The 14,310-nt window shown below is 35.6% G+C and overlaps 1 protein-coding gene across 7 annotated transcripts in view; it reads left to right on the top strand.

Annotated features, from left to right (window-relative positions):
- Nucleotides 1-14,310, top strand: part of Rbp6 (RNA-binding protein 6) — a 748,725-nt gene that overhangs the window by 126,794 nt on the left and 607,621 nt on the right. Inside the window, exon 2 of one of the 7 annotated variants that reach the window (XM_087403541.1) lies at nt 489-565. The exons of the other annotated variants lie outside the window; for them this stretch is intronic. The gene's annotated coding sequence lies outside the window, so the exon portion shown is untranslated. The remainder of the gene's footprint in view (nt 1-488; nt 566-14,310) is intronic. 7 annotated transcript variants of the gene reach the window in all.

Raw genomic sequence — 14,310 nt, 5'->3', positions numbered from 1 at the left:
AAATTAACGAAAGCAAAATTGTTTTTAAACAGAGAGGCAATCAGTTACATACTCCAACTTTTATAAATTAAAGCTCTATGTTGTGTTATGTTTTTATTTACTCTTAATTGTACAATTTATTCTTTTTGGACATAACTCTTCTATTGTTATTCTTGTTATTTTTGTGGAATAGAGCATACAAAGTATCTGTCAATATATATACATATATCGCTTGAAAATTATATTAATTCTATTTTAGGACTCTTTCATGAAAAAAAGAGGGGGGGAGAGAGAGAGAGAGAGAGAGAGAGAGAGAGAGAGAGAGAGAGAGAGAGAGAGAGAGAGAGAGAGAGAGAGAGAGACTCATCTATAGAGTCATTAAAATCAAAGTCTCCAGTTTTAGTAACGAACCCTCGTCACTTCGTGCCACGTCTCTTGTACTCTTTATTAACGTCGACGACACTAATGATCGATGGGAAAGTAACGAGCATCCGTTATTTCTGTTTTAGGTAAGCAGACGTCCGCGTCGATGCGAGCGAGCGAACGGAAAATGTGCTCGCATATGTTAGTCGTCATCGTGGCCTAAGTGAGTACACCCGCTTTTGTATCTGCTCGATACAAATCAGCGTGCTACATACACAAGTCGACATATACGTTCTTACGACGACCAGGACCGTAAATTCTCGACAAAACGAGGGGGAGCCGAGCTATCTGCTCTGAAAATCGCGCTAATCGTTATCGCGGCGCGTTATACTTGCCGGGTATCCCTCGCTTCTCGCGCTTCCCTTGGGGTTTTCCTGGAATTAATTATTTGATTCCGCGTTAATTATTTTGCGGCTGGATAATGATGGGAAAAGATTACGTTCGCTCGCGCGTTTAACTCGAAGCGACGCCGAAATAACAATTTGCCATGCCACGTTTTGGCACGCGCGATTAAATTATGTACGCTTTTATTTTCTTAACGGATTAAATTCAGAAGAATTTATCTGTTTTTGTCGTTTAGGAAAATAAATTCCAGTGAATTATTTCTCCTAAGCGATTGGATTTTTACACATGTGAAGAATACATACAAACGCGTCACGTGAACGTTTGAACGTTGCATAATATTTATGATGTGCATTGTTATGTATTCTTAAATCTTGAATTTTTATAACTAAATAGATTAGTCTTTTTAAATATTATAATATTATTATAAAAGTGTATTTTAAGATATTATTTTTAGTAACTATCTTCGGTTATCCAACTATCTTTCGGTTATCTTTAGAAATGCAGCGTTATTTATATTTGTACTGTTATTGGAAAATTTTGAAAAAATCGATATTAATTCCATTCGAGTTAAATGAGATAGTTAATTCAGCAAGGAAAGATTGATTCTCTGAGATATATTCACCGGACGGAACGATGGAGAGGTTCGCTTTGATATTGCCGGAGTCACAAGGGCGGATAAACGTGTTTGGGGCGAGATCAGAGGGGGAAAGGAAGCGAAACCGGTCGCTTTAATTACGCAGAGCCATTGTTGCGGCTGGTTGTTTATAATTAATCGTTCGAAAGCCTGTCCCTGCCAGCGACAGATATGACGGCCAATAAAGTACGTCGCTAGCAGCCGCTACCGGTCGGCCGATGGGGAATTTCGGTTATGGCGGAATTTCGGTTTGCCATCGTCGAAACAGCGTGCACCCGTATCGAAACGCGAGCGTGTCGCGGTCGATCGACGCTAACGAGCGACCGATCTCTAGTTTCTAGAAATAGCTCATCATGATTGAATGTAGATTCCGCATAACAGAAAATTGCGGCAATGCGATGTATTATTATTATGATTAAATTTGATAATGCGAAGTCTAATAATGTATCATCGTGATATATAAATGTATCGAGTAATGCCGTTGCGACACAAGAATAACAGTAATTATAGTAAGTGTAGAATCGCTATAAATAATAGTAACGTCAAACGTAGAATTAATAGAAGTGATTCCAACTCGCATTATTAGCGTAATTCCAACTTAGTGAAACTAGAGACTAGGGGACTAAACTTAGAGACTACTTATTCAAGGACCGCTAGTATAGTCTCAACTTATTACTAAACTTACAGACTATGAACTTAGAGATTACCGATGCAGTTCAGTTTAGTGAAATCAGAGATTACTAACCAAGGTACTACAAATATAATTCAGATCACCTAAATTTAACGAGAGATTGTTATTGACATCGATATACTGGCTAAGTGCAGTGATGTGTTTCTCGATACTAGCGCATTATTAACTCCCCCGTGTATTTGATGAGAACAAAGAATGAGGCAAAGGATGGGAGGAGATTTAGTGATTTCTGTGGCGTTTGCTTTTTATGAAATGCTCGGCCATGCCAAATTCAAATGAGGCGTGCTTTAATGCCACCTATGCGTGTTCGGCTATTCCCTCTTGCCAAGTCGAATAGCAACCCTTCTGCTTTCGTTTCCTCTCATCGACATTAACTGTTACCATTGCTTTGTTCCTTGACCGAGTTTTCCCCTCGTCGGGAAGCGCGTTCGTTATCAGTTTTCGCGAAATAATTCCTAACTTTTTCCAAGTTCCTTTCGCTCGTTGTACGAAATAAACGCGAAGAAAGTTTAATTGTATCTGAACATGTTTAATCCGGCGGATGTGATTGAACTTTTTTTTAAATTTTTGTTGATTCACCTTTAATAGTCATCTGTAATATTTTTACACTCCAACGCTGCAACGTAAAAAATACAAATCGTAAAATATTATTTTGTATGGATATGGTTTTACGTTTCCTTTTTAATAATTATTCTTTACGAACCTTTAAATATACAATTCCAATCCACGATAAAAATGCATGACATTAATTAAACTCTTTATATTTTAAAAGTAACTGTCATAATAAGCTACTTAATGAGATGATTCTGTATTTATTTTCTACTTACTTTCAGAAAATTGTAATTAAATTCAAATCCCTAAATTCTTAAATATTAATAAATCGGAAAACGATCAATAATATACAATATGTTGTTAATAATAGTGATTTTATTATGTAAACAAACTTGAGATGTAAAAACACCTTAAGTGACACCTTATTTACAAAATCAGATAATTACTCCCGGGTTAAATGAATTGTTAAATCTGGCATAAATCATTTAGAATTAGTGTATAATAATAAGATCAATTAGTAAAGAGATATAGAAATTATATATACACACACATACTAAAAAAAATTTATTAATTCTTAATATATATTTCTTTGAATAGTACTCAGTAAATATACATATTTATTTATAATAAAAAAGATAATTAAATCAAATTAATGGTTTTTGTATCAATATATATGTTTATATTTGGTAAATATTGACTTAGAATTATTCAAATAAATATTTATTAAAATTTAATATTTTTCTAAATATATATAGCACGAATTATATAAGTATAACAATATAATTTCGAAAAATAGAACTTTAAATTACTTAAAAATCTTTTTTAAATTTTATTTTGCCTACACAAATATTCTTTACAAATATTTTTAACATATAAATTATTTTACGATAACAGTAATTTAAAGCGAAACTTTAAAGCGGTTATTTTTCGAAAATTATGTATTAACACGAATTTTTAATTACAAATTTTAATTAAAGATCCTTTTTATATGTATATATATATATATGCCTTGTTATATACATCTTCAATAGCATTTAGATTTCAATTTTTAACATTCTTGTTATCGTCATATTACAAATTTTTACTCTAGACACTATTAATAATAAAGAACCTAATAATAAAAATATTTATGTGATTATTATCTTAGTGGGGACAGCTTCTGTACTCCGTGCCAACAGCATCTGCAGGATTAATTTATGCGTCTCTTTTCTTTTTTTTTAAAATCGAATTCGCCATTGTTGAATCAGTGGACGTTAAATGACGCACACGAGAGACGTTAAGGCGCTAAATTTTCAGTGCGGCGAGCGCCGTTTCCTCTTCTTTCGAGAAGGAGCCAAGTCCCCTTTGTATTCGGTCTCCGAAGAAAAGCAGCCGGTTATGACAGCGTGGATGAAATAATGCGCAAGTATGGGCGTAGGGCGGAGAGAGAGTAAGGGTCGATATTCCGGAGGGCTCTCCGAAACTTTCCGCAGAAGTCACTCGATAAAGTGATTAGGTAACTTTCGGTGAGACGAAGGAAAGGAGAGAAAATGGAGAGGCAATCGGTCAACGGCCATTACAAGTTGTCCTGCCATCAAGGTGAAATGACTTATTACGCTGTAAAACGGCTCGGACATTCGCGTTTTGTAGGGGAAAGTTATTAAAACGTGAGTCGGAATTAATTCAGGTCTCTTATAATTTTAAGATGCAACTTTGTTTTATGAATGACCAGTCATAATCTTTAGCAACGGAACGAATTGGTTATTATATTCTTGCTATTTACTCGAGAATTGAAGCATAAAGTAGGAATGTCAATCGTGACTGCATCAAACGCGTATTTAATCTTTAAATCGTTTAATCTTTGTGAAGAAACTTTACGTAAATACTTTGTAATAAAACAAGGTACATAACAAGCGTACATCAATCCTCGTCAACACGTACATAATTTCTATTTGATAAAAGTGATAGAATAAGTTGCTTTAAGATTCTTAATAATTCTCAATAATTCCTTTTGTTTCGTATTCAAGCTTATCATTTTGGGTGCGTTCCGATATTCACTGCCAATATTGAAAATCTATAGCACACGTAACGTATAGTTTCAGCACTGGCAGTGAATATCGGAACGCACCCTTTGATCAAAGTTCATTTTATAGTCAGTACCTCTTATTAAATGTTGCACTTTATTCTTTATTGAAAAAAAAATTATAAGGTGAATTTAACGAAGATTACTAAATCACGAAACATACAAAATTTAACATATCCATTTTCTGCAAACAATACAAGCGCCTAGCAAATTTGTATATAATTATTCATGAGCATCCCACGTAGCTGATCGATGCAATTGTCCAATGTTGCAAACTATTGCTAATCCAAATTCCGAGTTATTTCCCCTTGGGACATCATTCCACCTTGCTACGCTTTCCCATGAGCACCGCCCAATTTGTGTCCATTTCAACTGCCGTTTCGGGACACACGTGAATGTAATATTGCGTGAACGCGAACACGACGGTGACAAGGCTGCTCTTGACCCGTTGTGACGACTGCCGTTACTTACTATACACATTGTTTTATCAACCGTACAATTTGTAATGACGAACGTCAAACTAGCATGGGATAAAACAAGGTGCCATGCTTTCGCTATTTGTCATCGCACGATTCTCATCGCATCATCATTTATATACGTGGCAGTGGCGTAACATCCGACTGAAGCAATAAACAATTGATTGCAATTGAGTCCATCGTGTATAGATCAATTGAATACCGTCATTTCGCGATGCCAGAATATGTCTTCTTTTAGAAACAGAAGTTCTTTTTAGAGACGGAATTGGATATTTGTGTATTAGGCATCTATAAAGCCTACAGCACATGATGCATTGTTTCTATTGGATTGTTCGCTCCCCCCCTCTCCCTCTTTTAATAAATTATCATTTGCATCATACAAGTAGTTTCTGAATAAATAATTTTCCGAAAGGCAAACAATCCAGCTAGAAAAAATACATCATCTGTCGTAAATTTAATATTTTATTAAATTTTCTCTTTACTTTTCTCGTTGCTGATATTTCTTCTTTAATTTATTTACTTTTGATATTAATCCTACCCGCATATTGCGAATACTAATGTTATGCGAAATATTAAAGACAGCATCACTGGTACTAAACTGGTATTATTGATATATGACACGAGTCATGTTTCCATATTCCGTATTAACAAATTCACTGGTTTATAGATATTATTTAATATCTCATGCTAATTGAACTATTGTTCCTCGTGATAGCGTTACGCCACTATTCCCATTACGCATTATATCTCAGCTTGTGGCATTATACGCGAGATGAATTCAAATGTTCGAAAGTCATCTCTCTGTTTATAATATATTCGATGTTGCACGTGGCTATTACATTTGCATCCGTGAAAGCCTCTGCATTACTATTTCTCAGAGCGTCATCGAGATATCAGATTGGATGAGGTGACAAAATGATGGATATTTATGTCTATTAAATGACACGATGACGCTGCTGATTTACTCGGAGATGAAGTACTCACAAGTCATCTCGTGTGATGCAGCGGATTTGTAATATGCGTACGCGCGTATTCATGTTGCATAGTACGCGCGTCGTGAGATGATTGTTCGTCACTTACCGATATCACGCACGTAGAATACCAGCCTCGCTCAGACGCGAGAAAGTACCGAATCAAGATCTTCTCTTGCACCTTCAATACTTTTCCGTTTGTGTTCTTAGACAGACATGTTTTTGAAAGAGCAAAAGGAATTGAATGTTGAATTCATTAATTACTGCGTTATCGATCGCTGTTAATGACACTATTATAACGTCAAGTGTTCAATAACTGCTTATCCACCTTGAATAAAAAACTTTCAAGGATTATTCAGTGGCTCCAATTAAACACAGGCTCTATGAAGCGCAAATCAATAACAGACCTTATTTTCCTGTCAGTAATAAATAGGATTTCCTTTATCGGGTACAAGAAGCGGAGGGAGGATAATTATCAAAATTCATCAGGACGACAGCGGAACTCTTTTTAGGAACGAAATCTTCGTTGGAGGGAAGGAAAACTCGCGCTCGTTCGTTATCTTATCTCGCGCTTCCAAGCGCTTCGTGGATGCTGCGACAAACTTATACGCACATGCGTCATCGGATCGCGTGCACGCGCGCACGTCACTCGTTCGCTCGTTCTAGCCAGCGGCAGCCTTGTGGCCAAGGTTGCGCAACGGACGGATCGCGGGTCGCAGCAGCACGTGGTGCGCCTGGCTGTGACGCAGAGCTTCGAACGCACACACGTACACGCACTCAACTCACACGCACGCACGCACACACACGCACACACACACACACACACACACACACACACACACGAACGCGTCGAGTCGTAACTAGGCGCGCTCGCGGCCGCGCCAATTGACTCAAATGCACATTTACCCTACATCCTCGCCGATTACATAATGAAACTCGTCGGCGTAGATCCCGCTCGGTTTTCCTTCCTCTTGAATACGCGAACGCGAAGAAGGGCGACGATTACGGGCCTCGCGGAGATTATTCATCTATTTTTTTTTTTTCAGATGAACAATCGGAATAAGAGAGAATGGAAGAGAGAAATCAAGTAGTCACGTGCTAAATTACTCATTAATTAACATGTACGAACGTATTATTGCACATACACGAGTAAATATTGCATGCGATTTCTTGTGTAGATTTAGTAATAATGCTGAAATTAGAGAGCTAATCTGTAATCATTTCAGTCTTTCGTTTCTCACAATATCATGTTTCTACAAGGATATATACGTATCGTTCATAAGCTCTTTTGTTTTTCGGCGTAAACGTTTCGAAATACTTTTCATCTATCACTATCTCTTTACGAACACGTATATATTAGGGAATTCCAAAAAGAAATCTGTAACATTTATTAATCAATTCATTAAAATTTATTCGTTGAGTTCTTTTAATAGTATTTTTATATATGTATAAATGTACGAAAGTACACTTCAACATATGAATGATTGATGACAAGACGATTCCATAAAGTAAGACGATGCGTTGATAGTGGAAGATAAATACAAGTGCCCTTGCTTTATCGGTTTAATCGCGCAAGAGATACGATCAGGGAGACCTACGTAGAGGAAGACAAAGAAGTAAATATTATATATAAAGAAAGACGAAGAATATTCTGCAGGTACATGTACCTATATTCTTGCGGCTTGACGGAACGGCCTTAACTTTCGTCTGTTGCGGTGCAGTTAACGCGTCGCGCAGTTTTACAGTGTGTAATTGGCCGTTCCTAGGACGACAACTGCAGTGCACATGGTCGCTGCATGGTCGTGTTGGTCGTCGATATGTAACGCTGCGACTGTTGCAGAGGGAACACGTTGCAAGAATATATGCGCGGCCGCTCGATTCGCATACGAACGTAAGTGGGACAGTAAATGCCAATTGGGTGGCTTTATGCCGCGGTGAACTATGCGCAAACTTTGTAAAAGTGAGTTATCGTCGCGAATCGACTTCAGCAACATCGATCTCGCTTATACCGTCGTGAACTATTATAAGCGGTCTCGGCAAAGCGGAGAGATATAATAAGTTCCGCGATATGGTTGTTAATATAATTGCTTACTTATTCTCGATCCAGGATTTCCATCTCTCGGATTCTAGGTAGAAACACAGAGTCATAATTAAATCACAATAATGATATTATAGAACGTCATCATGACGTCATTTGGTGTTTAAGAATGAATATAAGTGACACTTATTAATGACACATTTATAAAGTCACGATGAGCTCCTTATGATATTATTATTATTTTTGTCTTCTACTTGTATGAGATGGATTCCTAATAATTAATCTTTAAGTAGATAAATGAGATATTTGAGATATTCCAAATAAATTGTATTTTTATATAGTCACATTTTTATATATAAAGTTAAATTTACATTATATTTATATTCATATGAGGAATGTAAAAAAAAAAAAAAATAATGAACTTTATACCACTTCTGGACTTTTTAACAAATTCTTTTTATTTTCCTTTTCCAAAATAAAATTTTCAATATAACTATGCGTAGCCTGCTCAACTACCTACTCAAAGGTTAAATACGAATTATTTGTAAACCGAGTCATTAAATTAGAATATTAGATTACATTACTTAACAAATACGATGCTTTACATGCGACAAATTGATTGCGGAAGTAACTTTCCCAATGTATAATTATGACGGGTTTTTCCTCTGTCTTCCACAATTATTTCGAAACTCGTCGTGTGATTTGAGATAATTAGCAATTTGTTCTATAATACGTTTTGCGCTACAAATAAACGGACTGTTGCGTGAATTTTAATGTGATAGCGTTAAATGAACGTAATCGTCGACTGCCGTGCACAATTACGACGTCATTATACGACTCACTGTTAATCGCTAATGACTTCTTGATCTCATCCCCGGAACTGTTTAATGGAGCGACATCCTGTGCGTGGCTGTGCAAGCTTCTAGTGGGGCTTGGAACCAGTTCGCCTCGATCGTTATGCGAATATTCAGAGATATGAGGAGATTTCCCTCGAAAATGAGGCTCGCTATCGCATATTGTGTGTGTAGAAGATTAATATGTAGTTCCCACACAGATTAATCTAAACGCGCGAGAAAGTCTCTCATTAAAATTCAACTTGCATGTAACATTTGAAAGAAATTTAGAATGCGAAACATTTTAGTTATGTAAACAGTTAATTAATGCATTCCGCATGCATGTAACAAGTTACATCTATAATTTATTCATCTACGATATGAAAATAACTTTACTAACGCATCAAATTCTAATATAGTGAACGATTGAGCAAATAGCTCTTGGAATATCTAAGAATGTTATCTTAATGGAATATGTTATGTGAATACATAAAAAATTTTGTTGCGTTTTTTACTGTATTTTGAAATATTCTACTTTAAGCGTCTGTTCAAGATAAAAATTTAGTTTTAGTTGCGCAAAATATTATTATTTTTTTTAAATAAATACTTCTAGGGAAATCGTATTGTACGAAGTGGTGCATGCATTATCATTAGATGACTCGTCGAAATTCCATTCTTTGATCTGGATGTTATCATGAGCACGATTTCGCTGGTAACCGATCATCGTGGAGAGGCGGGCAAAAAAGGAGGCCGCTGGTGATGATGGGAACTCGCGATACGCTCTCGAAGACGCGGATGGCGGTAAGAAAGAATCGCGTGGGAGGGGAACGAAGCGAGACGAAATGCCTGGTAAATGCGTTTGGCGGTCTCGCACCTGGGTAAGAAGTTACCTGGATCGAGGTGCCGCTAACCGCCGTACCGAGACACCGTTTAATGTCGCCGGAAATCCGGTTTTTCGCTTCACCGACACTTCAACGCGCGATCACCGAACTAGCGTTACTCTCTTTTTCTCTCTCCTCTTGCTTCCTTTTTATATAAAACTTATATTATTATTTATCAAAATTCTTCACTTGACGCTCTGAATACTCGATTTTTCTCTTTATATCCGACACGTCTTTCTTACATGAAGACGGTATTATTCTTGTTTTTACTTCATCTCAATCTTAATTTAACTGCACCTTCCGGAACGATCCTCTGCAAATTCCGCAAATATAAAGGAATTCGATGCACTGAGAAAAATGTTTTAATTATATCAATAAGACATGTAAACAAAATGCATTCTGATCATACTATTCAATATTCCGATTATCGTGACTGAACTTCTGATTAAAATGATTTTAACTACTGAAAGAACAGTTTTGTTGAAGTATCTAAAAACTTAACTTAGCTAGATATAGATCTGAAAATAAATTTCGTTTGGATCATTAAAATAATTATATAAGTTGCTCAGAACTTTTTACAGTATTGCTTATTATGCTTGTAAGTTTCTTATATAATTATTTTGACGTTCCAACAAAATTACTTTCAGATTTATATCTATATATTAGGTCATTTAAAAAGTATCCGCGGTTTTTTGTTCAATTTTTGAATGAAAAAACCGCGGATACTTTTTAAATGACCCAATATCTACGTTTTTTAGATACTTCAGGAAAATTATTTTTTCGTGTATACGTATATATGAGTTGTATCTTTTTGATTGACTCCATCAGATTTCCAAGTTATGCAACCAGATTTTTTTTTCATGTTTTTCAATACCAAATTATTCCTCTGTAAATTGATTTCGAGTCGAGTCTTTCTTTACATGCACATACTACAATGGATTTACTGGGTTCACTATCTCCATGATTGCGGAAAATTTATTCGGCCGATTGAAAGTGCTCCATACCGGTCCCGCTTGGTTGCCCGGTCCTCATCCTCGATCACTCCCTTCCTGCAAATTCACTATTCCATGACTATTCCGTCGGCTGCCGGGGAACGCACCGGCGTAATTATCAACGCTAACTGCCGGTACTGTTATTCGGCTTGCACGTCCCTTTGTCTTCGGAGTCCTCTGGCCTGTACCTAAAGTACGAACACATACCTAAGCTGCGTTCCTTCCTGCTGTTGAATTACCCTCGTCATCTCTATCTTTCTCTCTCGCTTTCTCTGTCTCTCTTTCTCTCTATCTTCATTAAATAATCACTAGTTTCCCTCCGCACTGGTTCGAGGTAATGCAAATGGATTAACAACTCCTAACTACCGTGCCGCTACATATAAATATATGTTTTATGCTCGCATTTTCCTGCTCTTTATAGTTTCTTGCCTCGACGTACTTTCACATATTTTAATGTCTTAAAAATATTTAATAATTCTGAATCAATAATTCATAAGCGTAATATGTCATACATTCGAATTTGTAGGCATTTGTCATACTTGTTTCAAATATATCAAATAATATTTTTTATTCATGGATAAACACTTTCAGAAGTCATTTGAAACTGATTAACAGACAAATCATTTTTGCATTTTTATGTTTTATTTGTCTCTTCTTTATTTTATAACAGTTTACAGTTGTTGCCAGGTTGAAATTTCTGGTTCATTTTCTCCCCACAGTCTGATACTTCAGGTATAACTTTTATTACAATATTTTACTTGGTTCATTTTAATCATTACAATGGCATTTAATTACTATCTTAGCAATTCTTGTTTTTTTCTTTACTCACACATTTTTGCATATGTTTTACACTTGGACTAACACACATACAGGGCCTTTTATATATTAAAAATTTTTTTCACTGTTGGCATTATTGATCATGTTGATGCACTTACAGGATTTCGAGCGATGATTATATACTGTTTTAATTTTTCTCATTATTTTTTAATTTATACTGTTAGGTATAGTTTCCGTAGTTCAATGAAGCTGATAATGCGAGATCAAAATATTTGAAGTTTGAATATTGTCTAATTTTATGTGAGAGAGATAGCGTACATTGAGTTAATTAAGAGAAATAATCCTATTTTCGGTTATAAAGCGGATTTTAGTGCTTAAATCTTTCAGTGTGAATTCATATTCAATTGTGCACGTCGAAATTTTTTTTAGTCTCGGAATGTTACTGAATAGAATTGGAGTAGTAATCTAATAATGTTACATTAAATTGACAAGTGATTTAATAATATTGATGTTAATAAGCATCTTAATAGGATGTTAATAATGTGATATTAATATAATAGAATATAGAATGTAATTTTTTAATAAAATAAAAGAAATATGTTATTTATTAGCGCAAACTTCTTATTCGGCTCATTTCCGTATTTATTACATGATTTGAAATTTTATTTTTGTACACTATATTTTTCTGTTTAATTCATTTGCTTCATATGATATAGATACTTATCCAATTTCTCTATCTGTTTTTTACTTACCTTTTTAAATTTTATTATTGTAGTTCTTGAGAACATTTTCTCAGAACACAATAACTTTTTGTCCTTTCGCTATCCTTCTACTTTCTCTTTCTCTCTTTCCCTCCTTTTTTTTCTTATTTGTCTATTGCCATACCCGAGTATTAGGTGAACGTGATTTTACATCGAAATGCGTGTATATGTGTGCGTGTGCGTGTGCGCCGTATGTATGTGTGTGTGCGTGCGCGCGCGCGCGCGCGTGTGTGTGTATGTGTGGACATTCGCCGCAAGAGTTACGACGTACTCCCCGCAACAGGTCCATCGTGGTTTCCCCCCTTGGCCACTACGTTAAGAGGAGTGAAGAGGCGGCAAAACGACAGGGGGGAGGGGGGGAGGGTGGAACGACAGGGAAGGACCGAGAGACGAAGCGAAGTAGAAACGTTTCTCTGTTGTTCTTTGTCTTGGCTCGACCACGAAATCCCTCTGTCAATTTGGCTGCAATGCTAATATCACAGCGCAAAGAAGTATCATAAAAAATGCCTGTATGTTCATATGAAAATATTCGTAAAAGAAAATATTTTTTAGAATATATTTTCTAGAATCAGTAGATTCAAATCTTATAATAAATTGTTCCATTTACGTAATATGAAACGTAAACATAACTAATATATCGAGGCTAATGAGAGTCAAACGCAGGTAATCAGGCGCAAGATCTTGAAATAATGAAATTTACGAATATTCTGTCGATAAATGATGTCTTCTTTATTTTGAACGTTTTAACTCACTTTGGAGTCTTCTTCAGCAAAATAGAAATGTAACGAAATGCTCACGTATCCAAAAAGATTGTATTATTCACAAATTGCTAGAGATGAAGTGTATAAAAGACAAGAGACACTGCCGATCTTTATGTCCGATTTCTTGATTTTATACAAATTGCAATTCTATGAATAATCATGTATCTAAGCTTCTTGACACGCTCTCTATTCACAAAGATTTTACATCACTTCATCTCTAGCAATTTGTGAATAATATAATCTTTTTGGATATGTGAGCATTTCGTTACATTTCTATTTTACTGAAGAAGACTCCAAAGTGAGTTAAAACGTTCAAAATAAAGAAGATATCATTTATCAACAGAATATTCGTAAATTTCATTCAAGATCTTGCGCCTGATCATCTGCGTTTGACTCTCAGCCTTGATATATGTTAGTTATGTTTATGTTTTAAAGATTGAGAGAGTCCTCATATAATTATTTCCTATATAATTATTGTTTTCTTAATAATTACATAAATTATAATTTATGTAACAATTATATAAATTATATAAGTATATTTGATTATTAAATTTAAGTTTTTAATCCACATTCTTTTGCTCCATCTTTCTCTGTACATGTATGGATGCTGCGTATCTTCCTTCTCTTTTTCTCTGTCCAGTCTGCTGTGGCTAGAGGCAGTATATAAATCAGGAAGACGACTGCACCCACCAACGACGATGTATAGAACCGATGAGCGAGAACGACATGAAGATAGAAAGTGGGGAAGAACAGGGGGTTGGGGGACGCTTCAGGAGCGAAGGGGACAGGGGCGCAATCGGTCCCGCTGCTGCATCCGGTGCAACGAAGCGACCTCGATGCATTGTGGGATATTCCGTGACTGGAATCTCGGACGCGCGTTACTCAGACTCCGCTATTTCTCTTTTTTTTTGTCATTTTTTCGCTTCTTGACATTTCTCTCCCTCTTTCTCTTCTCTGTCACTTTTTTTTTTTGATAACATTTACATCCAACTTGTTCTAAATATGTAAATTTTGACATTTACATTTTTTCAGAAATAATTATATTATTTATAGTAAAATATAATTTTATTTTATTTTAATTTATTAAAATAGAAATCGGAAATTAAAAGTAAAAGGAAAATCCTTTAACAATAA

The sequence above is a fragment of the Acromyrmex echinatior genome, chromosome 2 (assembly GCF_024713525.1).
Source record: "Acromyrmex echinatior isolate Ae372 chromosome 2, ASM2471352v2, whole genome shotgun sequence".
In the NCBI taxonomy this organism is placed as follows: Eukaryota; Metazoa; Arthropoda; class Insecta; order Hymenoptera; family Formicidae; genus Acromyrmex; species Acromyrmex echinatior.
Note: the sequence above shows the minus strand (reverse complement) of the source record. Positions and strands in the feature narration are given on the sequence as shown.